The sequence below is a fragment of the Pleurodeles waltl genome, chromosome 11 (assembly GCF_031143425.1).
Source record: "Pleurodeles waltl isolate 20211129_DDA chromosome 11, aPleWal1.hap1.20221129, whole genome shotgun sequence".
Classification (NCBI taxonomy): domain Eukaryota; kingdom Metazoa; phylum Chordata; class Amphibia; order Caudata; family Salamandridae; genus Pleurodeles; species Pleurodeles waltl.
The window spans coordinates 522,135,400-522,151,147 of NC_090450.1; the positions used below are offsets into that span (position 1 = coordinate 522,135,400).

At 44.8% G+C, this 15,748-nt stretch overlaps 1 protein-coding gene across 1 annotated transcript in view; it reads left to right on the forward strand.

The window, feature by feature from the left end:
* Positions 1-15,748, forward strand: part of SLC9A9 (solute carrier family 9 member A9) — a 2,563,562-nt gene that overhangs the window by 232,809 nt on the left and 2,315,005 nt on the right. The gene's annotated exons all lie outside the window — the stretch shown is intronic.

Genomic DNA, 15,748 nt, shown 5'->3' on the forward strand with positions numbered 1-15,748 from the left:
TATGGTCTATCCAGAAAGAGGACAAATCCACAAAATTAATCTCAAAGTTTGAGTCGGTTAATTCAAATGTTTATATCAGTTAGTTATCAACGTTGAAAGCACAGTAGGATTTGAAAACAAATGTAAATACACATTTTATTTCTACATTTGATCTACAGTCCTAATCTTTGTGTACTGAAATGGTTCTGTGAGCCATGTATGTCCACCCAGATACAACATTGAAATGGTTACTTCTCTGAAAGAAGATTTATTTTATTCAATCCTTTTCCACTGGTGTTCGGTTCGTTGTTTGATTTGTGTATATTGCTGTGTACTGTTGTGAGATTTGCCAGATTTTGGTGTTCTTAAATATTGTCTTACAATTCTATTTCTAAGCACTCAATGCCCTTTTAACAACAGATTTTGCACCAGGCAAATGTACATTTTTTATTATTTTTTTTTAAAGAGCTAAAGTTGGTAATGGGCACCTTCCTGTAATACTGATGGTATCGGAGAGGTCATATAATTCATTCACAAGCAAACCTTGTCGCCTCTGATTGGTTTTCGCATCCATAGCTTCAAGAGCTGCCTGGGTAGGAAAGACAAGTTTTAGAAAACTAAAAGATGAGACTTTAGAGGGAAGAAGATGAAGTAACTAACATTGTTGTTATAACAGCCCGTATTTACAACCCCTTATCCGATTTTTGAATGTCTATTAAATCAATAATATAAATTTCTTCTTCCATGCCATCAGCTTTACAAACTTGAGTGTTGGTATTTCTCATCAAAAATTCTGATCGAGAATCATGCAGAGTACCGAGTAACTTATTTTTGTAATGCGTTTTTTAAGAACGTCTTTTTATTATTATGAAAAGTGCATAACTCACTTGATGGATCATAACAGGTCAGCATCCATTAGTTTAACAAAGTCATCTAACAATACAGACTGACTACAGCAAACCACAACATAAATGCACAATTGTAATACGCCCTTAGTTTATCTTAGAAAACTGTTTTCTTTAGATATTATTAATGGGGTACATTGGAAGAAGTCTGTAATCATACAGAAGACAAATAGCTTGAGATGCATATTTAATTTGCTGAAGACCCTCAATCAATATTTGTCTGTGCGTTGGTTAATTTTTAAAAATGTTAGTACATTTGGATATGCTTATTGATACATCTTTCATTATTTTGTTGTTTTGAGAACATGCCATCTATGCTTTACCTATCAATTATGTAGACTGTAGATTTTGTATTGTCTAATGGTTTGCCAAAGCCAAAGTATGGTAAAATGACATAAATTGTTCTGGTAACTCTAAAGGATTTGCTGCAGTAGGTTCAAATTGTTCTCTGTAGCATACAACATTCCACCTCAGAGATTTACGGCCTCATTCTGAATTTGGCCGGCAGGCGGAGGCCACCCACTAAACTTGCGCATCCGGAATACCGACAGTTCGGTATTCCTCCCGCTGGCCCTATTATGAGTTTCCTGCTGGGCCAGCAGGCGGAAACAGCAGGAAATTACCCACAACATTGATGTTGGCTCGTAATAGAGCCGGCAGCAATGTTGCGGTGCATCAGGTGCGACAGCACCCGTCGCACTTTTCACTGCCTGTAAACCAGGCATTGAAAAGCATGCAGGGGCCTCCATGGGCCCCCAGCACTCCGTTTCAGCCAGCCTGGCGCAGCGCTGCCCTGGCAGATTTAGACCGCCAGCCCCGCCAGGCTGTCGGCTGGCACAAATGTGGCAGTCCGACTATGGCACTTTTACCATAGTTGTAATGTGGCGGCCGGACCACCGGATTGGCACGATGCGACTGCCACTGTGAGTCTGGTGGTCCCAGGACCGCCAGACTCGTAAAGAGGGCCATATATATATATATATATATATATATATATATATATGTATTTCTGCCCAAGATGTTAGGTGTTTAGCACCATTATTATCCACTTGGACTGAAAGTTCAAATAGACTGTGACTATTAGGAAGAAAATGGAAATTAGTATTTTAAAATTATTTCCCATATTTCACCAATATAGTACATTGACATATTGCCTAGTAAAGTGTCAAGTCTTAAACAGCAAAAAAGGTGAGTTGAAAAAGAACTCACACGTTGTACCTTTATTTTATACGAGTTACAACATCCAAAATGTAGGGAAAAAATAAAGATTCAACTCATCAGGTTAAGTTGAGACTCCAACTTGATTACTATTGAAATGAAGCTCAGCTTTTGACAGTGTTTGCAGTTTAAAGGTATAGTACAGTGAATATGATCAAGTAGGTGTAATGTCTATCGCTATTCATAAATACATGTACAGCTTAGTTCTCATTTCTTTGGAGCCAGTAAAAATCAGTTCCCTCAATAGTTATATGTTGCATCTGTCATCTCTTGAAAACTCATTTAGTTTATTTAGCGAAGGAGCTAAAATTCTGATGGCTTCTTGCAAGCTAGTGGCCATAAATATTACATAGGGCAATGCATAAAATAAAGACAGTATATGTTCAGCTTCATGTTTAAGTGGAAACAGAGGAGAACATATAAATTTGCCATTCAAAGAACTATGACATATTGTTAGCCAATACACCATCATTTTGCATGCCCGTGCGACTTTTTATTATGTTTCTGCTTCTTTTGGTTCATAATTCTCATATAAGGATGACTAACAAACTGGGAATCAGCTAAAGTAAAAGCTTGTTTCACCAAATAGATCAATGTACCTTTTTGAAGACTATAAAGAAGTGACAAAAACAAACGTGCAGGAGGGAAGTACTCAATTTCCTGTCCCATGAGCCTTTATTGTGAGTGCTGCTGTATTGTGAATGATGGACATTCTTTTTTTAGAACCCAGTTTTCAAAAAGAGAATGACTTCGTTGAGTTATAATTCTCCAGTTAAGTCAGCAACACTTTCGAAAAGGTGTTTGCCGGAGGACTGAGAATAGCACAGAAATAACAGTCTGCGGGATAACCGCAACCTCCCTTCTTCGGAACACGCAGTAGTAAAACTCCTTACTAAGATGTTTGAAGGAGGACAGACAAAGGTATATTTCCATTCATAGTGTCCACTGCATTTACATAGTTACAATACTCATTATTAAGATCACTATTAGCAATAGAGAGCACGAAGAGGAATACCACAAGATGATTTCCTTGTACATAATAATGTCCTTGCACATATTTTGCTTGCCTTACCTGCTTCATTTGATTCAATTGATTATCCCTTCCTTGTTAACCGCTTGACACAAGCAGGGTTCACAGATTGTGCTATACCTTGGCTATTATTCTTCCTTGTAAAATTGATGCCATAACTTCTTTTTGCATATAATAGATTAGCTTCTACCTGATCCCCAACCTTTCCAATGCATTCTTTCATCTGGCATCTTCACTCTTTTCAGTGGTCAATCTGTAAGCCTGCAACTCTGTGGATGATACTCCATATAATCAATGGCAAAAACTCTCAATTGGAAAGTCAGTTACGAGTTGATCAATAAACTGTCTTCCTCTTGATTAATCTAATTTTCCTAATTCAAATGCCCTCTGTAAATACATTTCTTGAGGCCCCCGATCTTCCTGTGTTTTGTGTCAAAGTGTTCAAGGATTGGGATTTCTAGACCGACACAGTCTCACAATACCTCAAATCAAGAACTTGTTCTGAAAATCACCAAGATTACATAGAACTCTATCCTTGGCAGATCCTTCCCATCCAAGCTCCAGCTGTGCGGAAAAGTCTCTTTTCTGCATTTGGATGTATCACATGCTAGCTCAGGTATCAGAAACCAGTTTGAGAATATACCTTCCCTTCAACTTACTCTGAGCGGCTGTGGATATCAGCTATTCTCCTGTCATTACTAGTTCATTGTGGGTGTCTCTTTCTTTTTAATAAGCGCATTATGGGAAATTATTAATCTCTTTCTTTTTAATAAGCGCATTATGGGAAATGATTAAAGGACATCTTAACTTTAGTGTTATTTAGAAATAATTCCTAGTCTCACTTCCCTCTCTTTATATTTGCCTGGAGTAAATACTTAGGGCTTCATTGCGAGTGTGGCGGTCCGAGGACCACCACACACGTTGATGGTTGGACCACCACACTCCGGGTGATCCAACTGCTCAGTTACAACTGTGGCAGGCAGACCCACCAGGGGACCACCTTCCCCACCAGAAAGATGGTTCCTGATGGCATGACAGTGGTCAGAGTTGTACTCAGTCAGGGCGGCACTGAACTCAGCGCCGCCTGGCTGATTACAACTCCCCTAACTACTAGCCTTTCCATGGCGGTTTCATTAACATGGAAAGGCTGGAGGTGAGGGTGTGCTAGGGGCATCCCTGCCCGGCACCATCAGAATGCGCACTGTCTGCTTTGCAGACAGTGCGCATTTCAAGAGTGCTGGTCAGCCCCCTCGGTGCCACGAGATTGGCAATTTATTGGAGCCAAGTGCAATCTCGAAGCATGGTTCCTGCCGGTCTGACCAGCGGGAATGCTCTATTGCAATGTTCCCACTGGTTAGATGACCGGGAACATTGTAATAGGGTAGCGGGAGTGTCTGTCCCACGGGGGGGCCGGCAAACTCATAATGAAGCTGTTAATCTGAATCAAGTCAATTGTTTTTTTTTAAATGGAACAATTGGACTCTTGCCAGACCAAAGACTATATAAATTAATCTCTTTGTTTTGTAGAATGTGCATAATTTGCTTAAACTGTTAAAATCATGTGTGGTTTTGTAATGATATATTTTATTCTGAAACTTCAATTAAATGAGAATCTTTTTTGTGCCCAAATGGCATGAACATGTCGATAGCAGACTGATTTTAATACCACCACACACTCCCTGTCTAGTGTGTCGTACAGTGCAGTCTGTCATCATTGGAAGTGAAACAAAAATGTAGTTAGCTAGCTTACTCTTAGAGGAAAGAAAATGATAGCCATGATTTAGAAAATTAGTCTCCTAGTGAACCAATATGGTGGTGGTACAAAGGAGAGTCTTAACAAGATAGGACAACATTGTTATTATGCAGTAAGCATGTGACGCAAGAGGTCTGATGTTCCTAATAACAGGTTATTCTGTGTGAATGTTCAAGAAGACCGATATGTGTACCAGGAAAAGTCTAGAGTACACAAGGACTTGCTTAGTGCTGCTCAATCTCAAACGCAGTAGGTATATAATTAATCAGGTTGTGTAACATAAGTAGTCTCAAACCCCAAGATAATTCCAAGTAGTGTCTCTTCTCTGATAGGCTCCTGAAAGGCATGCACTATTGACACTCTGCATCCACTGTTACCCAGGATATATTTTTAGTTTCATGCATGCTGTCTTATCTTCTTTTTTCTTGCATGTGGCATGGGGCTCATTCCCTGTGTGTCTGCTCACTTAGACGTTATCTATTTGTTGCTGTCATAACTGTGTGCCGTGTTGTTTCTGTACTCCTTGCTGACCATTAGCTAAATGTGGTTCTTCGCTGCTCATTAGCTCCATCAACCACCTTCAAATGGAGGGAAGAAGACATTCACATTCCACACAGATGGCATGCACAATAGATGGGGGCATGCAGTTCGACCATTATTTATTTATTTTTAAAATGTTTTTATTGATTTCATAAGAAAAGACATACCATACATTAAGAGAACAAATACATTATGGATAACAAGCTGGGTGATTTTAAGTTAAACAGGGTTATGCTTGTTCATGGCGGTAAGCCATAAACCAGAAATTGCCCTCTGTCGAAGGTATATTGTTCCATGAGGCCCTAAACTGACAGCTACTGTCCATTCTGAAAAAGGTCTCTCAAGGTGAAAAGACCCACTTGGTCCCATACTCATAGAGCTCACCTGGGAAAACTACTGGAGCCCTTAGGGAGCCCCAGGAGCGGAAAGGTGTGGGCATATGAAGGGAGATCCATAGTGAGCTGACGGCTTCTGGTAAGACAGTGTAAAGCCACCTGTGTAGGTGGGAGAGATGTCCTGAGGGGTGGACACTCAAGACTGTTAGGGCCAGAACCGCAGCCTGATCGAGAGTGGAGCCAAGAACACTGGCATGTTCCTAGAGGTCACTAGCTAGCCAGTGGGAAAGCCATTGTATTTGGGTGGCAAGGTAATAGAATTAAAAGTAGGGAGCACCAAGGCCCCCATGGTGTGGCGGGAACTGTAGTTAGGTAAGGCCATGCAGCGAAGACAGTTGTGCCAGATTAGATCAACCAGCAAGGTATCATGGTTGCAAAATAATTTCTGCAGAGGAATTATCCTGATGTTAGCAAAATGATAAAGAAGCTTGGAAGCACCACCATCTTAGAGAGTGCAGTTCGCCTCAAGATGGAGATTGGGAGGGACTGCCATAATGCAACCTGGGCTCGAAGGGGTTTCACTTCAGTTGTGAGGCTACCATCATGGAGAACTTGCTCAGCGTGGAATATTCGATGCCCAGATAGTGGAAGGATCTACTTTCCTATTTAACTGGAACCTCGTCTAACTCTAAATGAACCAGGTCCATTGCAAGGGCTAGGGGAAACAAGCAGGGTTTAGCCCAGTTTGCTCACAGACCTGGAAGGTTACTAAATTGCTTTAGAAAATGGGCCACTGCTGAAAAAAAAGATTCTGGTCCTTAAAGTAGAATGTCAGATCATCCGCATATAAAGAGATAGCGTTTGTCCTCTCTAACAGGGGGATTCTACAGGTCCTTCTGGAGAACTGTGCGGTGAGGGGCTCCATTGTTAGCATGAGTAGAAGAGAGGAGTGGGGCCATCCTTGTCTGTCATCTCTCCCCATTCATATAGTTTCGGAGATCAAGTCCTTGGAGCGTATTCTGATGGTGGAATTGTATACAGAAGCCAAATTAGCCAGATAGTGCAGGACCAAAAGCCGAAGTAGCTCAGGACCATAAACAAGGAATTCTAGTAAAAGAAATCAAATGCCTTTTAAGATCTACAACAAGGGAAGAGGCTCTCATTAGAACTGAATCAGTGTTGGGGTGGGAAAGCAGAAGACCCATAGTGATAAAACAAATGGGCCTCAGCAAAGGGCGGCCAGCCAGTTCAGCTCTCCCCAAGGTCAGACCCCCAATGATACCACTGAGAATACCATCCCCTCTGGAGGGGTTCCCCAGATGCCCTTGCACCATGAAAGTGGCCAGCCAGCCATGTATAATATCTTAATGAGTGATAAACCTCCATCTGATGTAGTCTAGGGATCGGCTGGTGAAGTGCTTGGGGTGAAGGGAAAATCATTGGAAGATAAGGGTCTAGAGAAGTTCTTCAAGCATCTGCGGGCTCACTTGGAGTGGAGACCCAGTCTCATGGTGAAGAAGAGAGGAAGCAACTCCAGCAGGTCCCCGCAAGCCCCGCCAGGAGGCTAGATGGGTAGGTAGCCATTCTGGCCAGGGAAGAATACGGATAACAGGACCTCGAGCTCGGAGAAGTTCGATCAAGCAGCAGCCATCATGGCCTCACAAGCCACGCCCCTTTGATGATGCCATTATGTTTTCGTCAACCTAAGTGAAGACCGCAATGTTAAGGAATGTGAATTCTTGTTGGAAAGCGCACATAACTACATGTTGTACCCAAATTCAATGCAAATATTAATGTTGACAGTCATGGTGTGCTTGCTGGTGGGAACTCATAATATTAAAGAATATATTTTTAAGTTTTCAAGGAGACCAAAGATTGCAGACAAGCATAAACATTTTGAGAAATTATTAAGGACATATGTAAACACATTACCCTTGAAATTCAGGCAGTGTAAATGTTGTTGTCTCAGAGGCCAGAAAAATAGGAATCCATCCCAGTAAGTAGAGGAACAAGAAGCTTCTTTAATGGCGGTGAAGATTAAACACTATAATGAAACATCAGGATAGGTCACCGGTTTGGTGCCTAATTTGTGAACGAGTCAAGTGCTACAGACCTGATGATAGACAGTAGAATGATTCATTAACAGAAACATGTCCATCTTGCACCATGTATGAGTATATACACAAGGAAGTCATTCTGTATAGTATCACAGCCGGATAGTATCTGGGCCGAAGGGGCTAGGTTATTGTTCTGGGACTTGATTTGCCCGATGCAGATGATGTCAGCGATGTGAGGAGGTCTACTTGTCCGCCATGTCAGAGGGAGGCTGGGTTAACCACATGGTACATATGTTTTTTCTTCTGCTCCTTTGTATGTGGGATTGCAAACTCGGGTCCAGGGGAGGTCAAACAGATCGTTTAAGGGATTTCATTTTAAAAGTTTGTGTTTCCCGTCAGTATATGTTTATCCACCCAAATACCTTTTTCCACATTTTTTGTGCACTTGTGCTACTTCTTGAAGTAGTTTGGTAATTTTTTTTAATAAACACTTTTTATTGACTTTATAATACAAAGCAGTGTACAGTAGTAAAACAACTTTATCTCAGTCAACATCCAGATTGCACATTCTCATCTTTCACATACAGGTCTTTTGCATACAAACTTAAATGTAATTGCACCACATGCCCCATACCCCGTGATACTCCTGTGGCAATCTCCTGGATGGGTAAACATGCTCTTCAGTCTCGTCCCAGTCTTTGCACAATAGTCCATGCCTTGAGAGGGCCTTATCCAGATGCCAGTGTTGGGTGATGTCTTATCTGTAAACTAGTACCTCTGTATACCTGGACAATCCCATACCCTGTGGTAAAAGATCCCCAGTCCTTCTTTACATCTTACACAGTGACAACCCACATTGGGTACCCATTTGTCACACCACTGCTTGAGGGGATCCGGGACATTAAATACTAGCATCCCGTATAATCGGGAAACACCTTTCTTCCCCAGCTCAGACACTGTTAGTTTAGATTGCAAGAGGGCGCCAAAGTTTCCTGCGTGTGCATCTAGCGCATGTTGCACCTGGAGTTAGTGATAAAATTGCAACAGTTGTGTGAACGACTTATTGTGATCACCAACCTAGAGACACCTAGCAGGCCCCAAGTTTGGAAACCACGGATGTCTTTTGTATGCCATAGGCAGGTACTATACCCCTGGAGTTTCTGCAGTTAGGGTTTTCTCCCATCTAATTCATTGTAGTGCCTGATGGCAGCAGCATAATGTAATGTTTGTGGCCTGTGGGATCTCCTGTTCTCTGTGTGGGCTATAAAGCAGGTTAAATATGACATATTTTCGGTGCAATCCAGCTTTGGGCTGACACGTGGGTTGTCCTGAGCTGAGAAAAGCCAATAATGTACTGGTATCAATTAGCTGGCCAATTAACATACTCTGACGTCTTCCAATCTCAGCCCACTGTCATATAGTGAAAGCACGGTGAAAGAATGCATTTTTGGAATGCAATTCAAGGTTATATTATGGAACAACTAATGCGAGAACCACGCATACCTGAACAACGTGGTTGGAACAATGACTGCGTTGTTACCACAAATGCCTTTACCACGCATTCCTTTACAACGATTTCTCATTGTAAACGCATGCCTAGTAAAGGCATGTGTGGAAACAGTATGCTTTGTTCTAGCATGCCACCTCCCACCCTAAGGCCCAAAAGTACCCCACCCCTAATTCTAAAATGACCCGAGCCCCCACCCTTGCCCCTGCTAACAAGAGTACACCAACACTCTCCACCCACCCTGAGCCCTAAAACCTTCCCTGACACCCCACCCGTCCTAAAAACAACCGACTCCCCACACCACCCCTAAAAACAAAACTAACTTGACCCCTCACCCCACCCCTAAAAACAAAACTACCCTACCCTCCCCACCCCTGCCCCTAAAAACAAAACTACCCTAGCACCCCACCACTGCACCTAAAAACAAAACTACCCTGACCCCCTCACCCCTGCACCTAAAAACAAAACTACCCCGACCCCACCACCCCTGACCCTACAAACAAAACTACCCTGACACCCCCCATCCACCCTGAGGCCTAAACCCTTCCACACCCCTCCACCTTCCCTAAAAACCAAACTACCCCATCCCCCCACCCCTGCCCCTAAAAACCAAATGACCCCGACACCTCCCACACCCGCCCCAACCCTTAATCCACCCACCCCTAAAAACTACCCCAACCCCACTTACCTGACCAAACTACATTGATCTCCCCACCCCGCCCCTAAAAAAACAAACTACCCCGATCATCCACCCCAGCCCCTAAGAACCAAACGACCCCGATCTCCCACTCCGTCCCAAGCCCTTAATCCACCCCACCCCTAAAAACTACCCCAACCCCTCTTACCTGACCAAACTACCCCGATCTCCCACCCCGCCCCTAAAAAACAAACTACCCGATCCCCCCCATGTAGAAGACTGGCCGTGTTTGTAGTGGGTACCACAGGTACTTACACCTTACACCTGGTCCAGTTATCCCTTATTAGTGAAATGTAGTCAGTGTCTACAAGCCAGGCTGTCTAGAGGTAGCTGTAGGCAGACCAGCCAAGGCTGAACTAGGAGACATGCAAAGCTCTTGCAATACCACTGTAGAGGTAAGTAAATTACATAATATACAGTAAGTAATCAGTCAGAAAATAGTGCAAATAGTGAAAATCACCATAGGTTGCAATGAGCCTAGGGGGAACACAAACCATATACTAAAATACTGGAATGCGAAATTCAGTTTCCCACCTAGGCAAGTGTAGTGTGTAGAGGGGCACTGGGAGTGTAAGAAAAAAACAAAGGTAAGTAAAATACTCCCCCAAGCCCAGGAAAACAGGAGTAAAACACAGCAAGTTTCCTAAAACACACTAGAAGTCGTGGTAGAAGACAGTGCAAGAACCAGATGAGACTGCAAGACACCAGCAATGGATTCTTGGACCTGAAGACCTGTGAAAGAAGGGGACCAAGTCCAAGAAGCACTGAAGAGTCCAGGGAGAATAGGAGTCCCTGCTAACCCGGATTAAGGTGCAAAAGGAGAACCACCGGTAAGAAGACAAAGTCAGTATTGCACCAAAGAAGATAGATGCCGGTTCCTGGTTGGTGCAGAAGATGTCCCATGCAGTCTGGTTTACGTTGCTGGATTCCAATAACAAGCCTTGGTAAATGCAAAACTCGCGTTTCGTGAAAAATTTCGCTGCCTTAGCCCAGGATTGACCAGGTCGAATCTACCCCGGAAGGGGAAGACAGAGGGGTCTCTCAGCAACTCAGAGAGCCTTCAGAAGACCAGGCAGTGCACACAGGAGTTCCACAGCATGGGGACAAAGGAGTTGCCAATGGTGGTTGTCGCAGCACTACACAAAGGGATCCTACACTGCCACAGAACAACTCAGGGAGCTGGGTGTCGCAGGATGGAGTGCTGGGAACCTGGGCTAGGCTGTGCACAAAGGAATTCTTGGAAAAGTGCACAGTAGCCCTAGGAGCTGCAAAGAATGTGGTGCACAGGGTACTGTCTGGCACGGGGAGGCAAACTCTTACCTCCACCAAATTTGGACAGCTGGACCTTTGGACAGTCAGTGTCACTTTAGTCCACCAGCTGTGTTCCAGGCACCACGCTTGTCATCAGGAGTGTGGACCCAGAGTACCTGTCATTGCTGCAGAGAGGTGCCTGCTAAAGCAGGGAAGTGACTCTGTCACTCCACGGGAGATTCCTTTGGTTCTTCTGGTGCAGGATGAAGACAGGCAGTCCTCGGAGCATGCACAACCTGGAAACTGTTGCAGTTGCTGGCAGGAGCTGAAGTTACACGGTCGCATAAGTTGTCTTTGCTTCTTTGTTCAGGTTTTGTAGAATTCCTGGAGCAGTTAACGGTTGATCCGTCGGTAGAAGATTAATTAAAAGATGCAGAGGACTCCTGCTGGAGTCTTACAATCTGAATCTGCAGAAACACCCGGAGGAGAGTCCCTAAATAGCCCTGAGAGGGGGATTGGTCACCTAACCAGGTAAACACCTATCAGGAGGGCTCTCTGACGTCACCTGCTGGCACTGGCCACTCAGATGCTCCCATAGTTCCCTGATCATCCCGAACAAAAGATGGCAGATCCCAGGGGCACTCTGAAGGAGCTCTGGACACCACCCCTGGGGTGGTGATGGACAGGGGAGTGGTCACTCCTCTTTCCTTTGTCCAGTTTCGCACCAGAGCCGGGACTGGGGGTCCCTGAACAGCTGTAGACTGGATTATGCAAGGAGGGCACCATCTGTGCCCTTCAAAGCATTTTCAGAGGCTCTGGGAGGATACCCCTCCCATGCCTGTAACACCTATTTCCAAGGGAGAGGGTGTAACACCCCTCTCCTAAAGGAAATGCATTGTTCTGCTTTCCTGGGATTGAGCTGCTCAAGCCACGGGAGGGCAGAAGCCTGTCTGTGAGGTGACAGCAGCTGGGGCTGCAGTGGAAACCTCAGAGGGCTAGTATGGCAGTACTGGGGGGGCCATGGTGGAGTCCCCATAGTGCATGGGATTCTACAATCATACTGGAATCAGTTTTGGGGTACAATTTCCAGTTGTTAGACACCTCACATGGCCATATTCGGGGTTACCATTGGGAAGCTACATATATGTATTGACCTATATGTAGTGAACACTTATAATAGCGTCCCCGCACTCACGAAGTCCAGGAAAAGGGTCTTGGATGACGTGGGGGCACCTCTGCTAGTGCAGGGGGGCTGTCACACACAGGTACTATGAACCTAGCCTTCAGAGTCTGAAGGTTAGAGATATAGGGGGTCATTTGAACCCTGGTGGTAAAATCTGCCTACTGCCACGGCGACGGCCGTCAAAAGACCGTCGCTGCGGCTACCAGCTGTCAGCCGGATTATGATCACAGCCAGATTTCCACCAGAAGGATGGCAGAACTTCGTCTGTGGCCCTGCCGGTGATGGCGGTAAGGTCACGCTGGTGCTGTAAGCGGCAGCGCCACGCCAGTAGATCACTGCAGACCGTATCATGACCTATGATACTGCCTGGCGGTGTTCTGCTGGCAGACTCTGCTGCTGGCAGCAGCTCCCCATCCCGTCTCCTGCCGGAGGACCCCCTAACAACAGGTAAAGCGGGTGCTCCGACAGGGGAGGGGGATGAGGGGTGTTGTGTGTGTGTGGGGGTGGGGGTGCGTGTATGCAGTTATGTGATGCGTGTTGTATGTGTGTGAATGTATGAATGTGTGAGTGCATGTATGTTGTGTTGTGTGAATGCGTGTGTGCTTGTATGTATGTAATTGTGTGTGGATGTGTGTGTGAATGGATGTATGCATGTGTGGATGAATGTGGGAATGAGTGCGTGTGTGACTGAAGGTGTGTGTAGGAAGGGGGGTCTGGAGGGGAAAAAGGATGGGGGGTGAACCAGGGGAGGGGGGCAGGGAAGACCCCTATCAGTGACAGGGAAGGGATTCCCTGTCACTCATAGTGCCTACAGCCATTGTTTTAATGGCGCTAAGGTTGCCACGATAACCATGGTGGTAGGCGGGGTCATAATCCCACAGGCGGGCAATTGACGGCCGCCGGGCTGGAGAGTGAAATCTCCAGCCCGGCAGTCATTACCGATGTGGCGGTCGGTGTAAACCGCCAATGTCTTAATAGGGAGAACAGTACCACCAGCCTGTTGGCAGTACTTTTCTCCATATTAACGCCGTCTGCCAGGGTCATAATGACCCCCATAGTGACTTATAAATTACCTGTTTGAGTGAAAATTGCTGTGAAATAGTGCTTAGACTATTTCACTCAGGCTGCAATGGCAGTCCTGAAGAAGTGTTTGTATGAGCTCCTTATGGGTGGCAAAAGAAATGCTGCAGCCCGTAAGGATCTCCTGGAACCCCAATGCCCTGGGTACCAAGGTACCATATACTAGGAACTTATAAGAAGGGTCCAGTATGCCAATTTGGAGTGGAATACTTGGTTACCAGTATGTAAGTACAAATTTGGAATCAGAGAAAGCTTAAGCACTGGAGTTCTGGTTAGCAGGACTCCAGTGACACAGTTCAGCATACGGACAAAAACATGGAAACAGACTGACAAGTAGGCCACAACCTATGAGCACTGGGGTCCTGACTAGCAGGATCCCAGTGAGACAGTAAAAACACACTTACAAACACTGACAAACAGGCCAAAAATGGGAGTAACCATGCTTGAAAGAGGCTACTTTTTCACACCCCACCCCTGCCCCTAAAAACAAACTACCCGATTCCCCCGCCCTAAAACCTAAACGACACAGACCCCTCCACCCCACCCCTAAAAACTACCCCCAACCCTGCTCCAACCCCACTTACCTGACTAAACTACCCTGATCCCTAAAACCTTCCCTCCCACACGTTCTTAAAGCCAAACTACCCCGATCCCTCCAACCCAGCCCCTAAAAAAACCAAACTATCCTGACCCTCCCACCCCCGCCCCAAGCCCTTAATCCACCCCCACCCCTAAAAACTACCCCCAACTCCACTTACCTGACCGTGCCCTTTCCCAATCCACTCTGCTTTTTTCTCTGCCTTAAACACGCATTTGTGCGTAGTTCAGCACATGCGTGGTTAAGGCAGAAGGAAAGGCAGTCGTTGTTTCGGCAAGCGTGGTTACGTTGTAGACATCGTTTTTCCAGAATCGTGGTTCTGGACGTTTCCCACAATTCGAGTCTTCCTGCCCCCCATAAAAATGTTGTGTTTTCCTTCTGTACTGTATGTATTGTATGTAGCTGTTCGAATGTCACATGGGTGATTCTGCAGCACATAGAGCATGCCAGGGAGCAAAATCATCTCAAACAGGGCTCCTCTTTCGAATACAATGAGGGGCAAGTAGCTCTACTCCTTCTTATCCCGCCTAGCTCAGGATAACAGAGTTCTATATTATGTTTCCAGGACCCGCCTATGAGTCATGGCAATGCGCGTGCCTAACTTCTTAAAATAAACTATTAATTTTTGCAGTACTGTCACTTTTTTTTATGTCAATATGGTTTCCTCTCATGGGACCTACATTGATTTATCTCAGTGAACAGTGAGGCCAATGGTTTCACCATACACTTGCAACATTTGCACCAGTTTGGGTAAGGAGGAACCTGGATCTTGCATTTAAAGTAGGACATTGTCCACATACTGCGAAATTCTGCCCACCCCTGCCGTGTTCTGCCTAAACTCTCTGATCTGCTTGTCTCGTCGCACCCACTCCACTAGTGGTTCCACAGTCAACACAAATAAAAGGAGTGAAAGGGGGCACCCTTGTCTTATTCCTCGCTGTGTATCAAAGGGGGGAGCAGAGGACTCCTTTGACCCTAACTGTCGCCAGGCACCAATTTATAAGACTTGAACGTACGTCTATAAGAGTGGTCCGAACTTTAGTACCCTAGTGTCTGTTTTCTACATTCTTTTTCACCAAAAGTAGGTAAATAATGTGTGCAGCCCCGGTTCTATGTGGTTTTAAGGGAAGGGCACCCCTACATTTGGCCATAGAGGCCATTCATGAAAAGAGTATGCTTTGGATGAGAAATCTCAGCAATCCCAAGTGATGCGAAGAGGTTATTAAAATATTGAGAAGTACGCCTATTGTCTTGTGGAATTGATATTACTGTCTTGTGATTCGATGATACTGTTAAGCAGTCCACTAAGAAGTAAGACACCCATCATTCCTATAAGTTGTCCAGCTGCTACATGTATAATGTCACCATGCTCTTAAGAAGTTGTATTTCATTCATTCAGTTATTTTAAAAACGTTCCTGGGCGACTATCACACTTTTCTCAGGTGGAAAAGCAGTTGTCTTGACTCGAGAATTTGTTTGAAGTTGCTGCTTGTGTTCATGCAAATGCACATTAAATAATGTTTGCAATAAATTGTGATTGGGTTGAGCAGAAAATTCTGGCGAAATGTGGAATCGTGCACTTTAACACGATGTCAAACAGACCACGCCAAAGTGG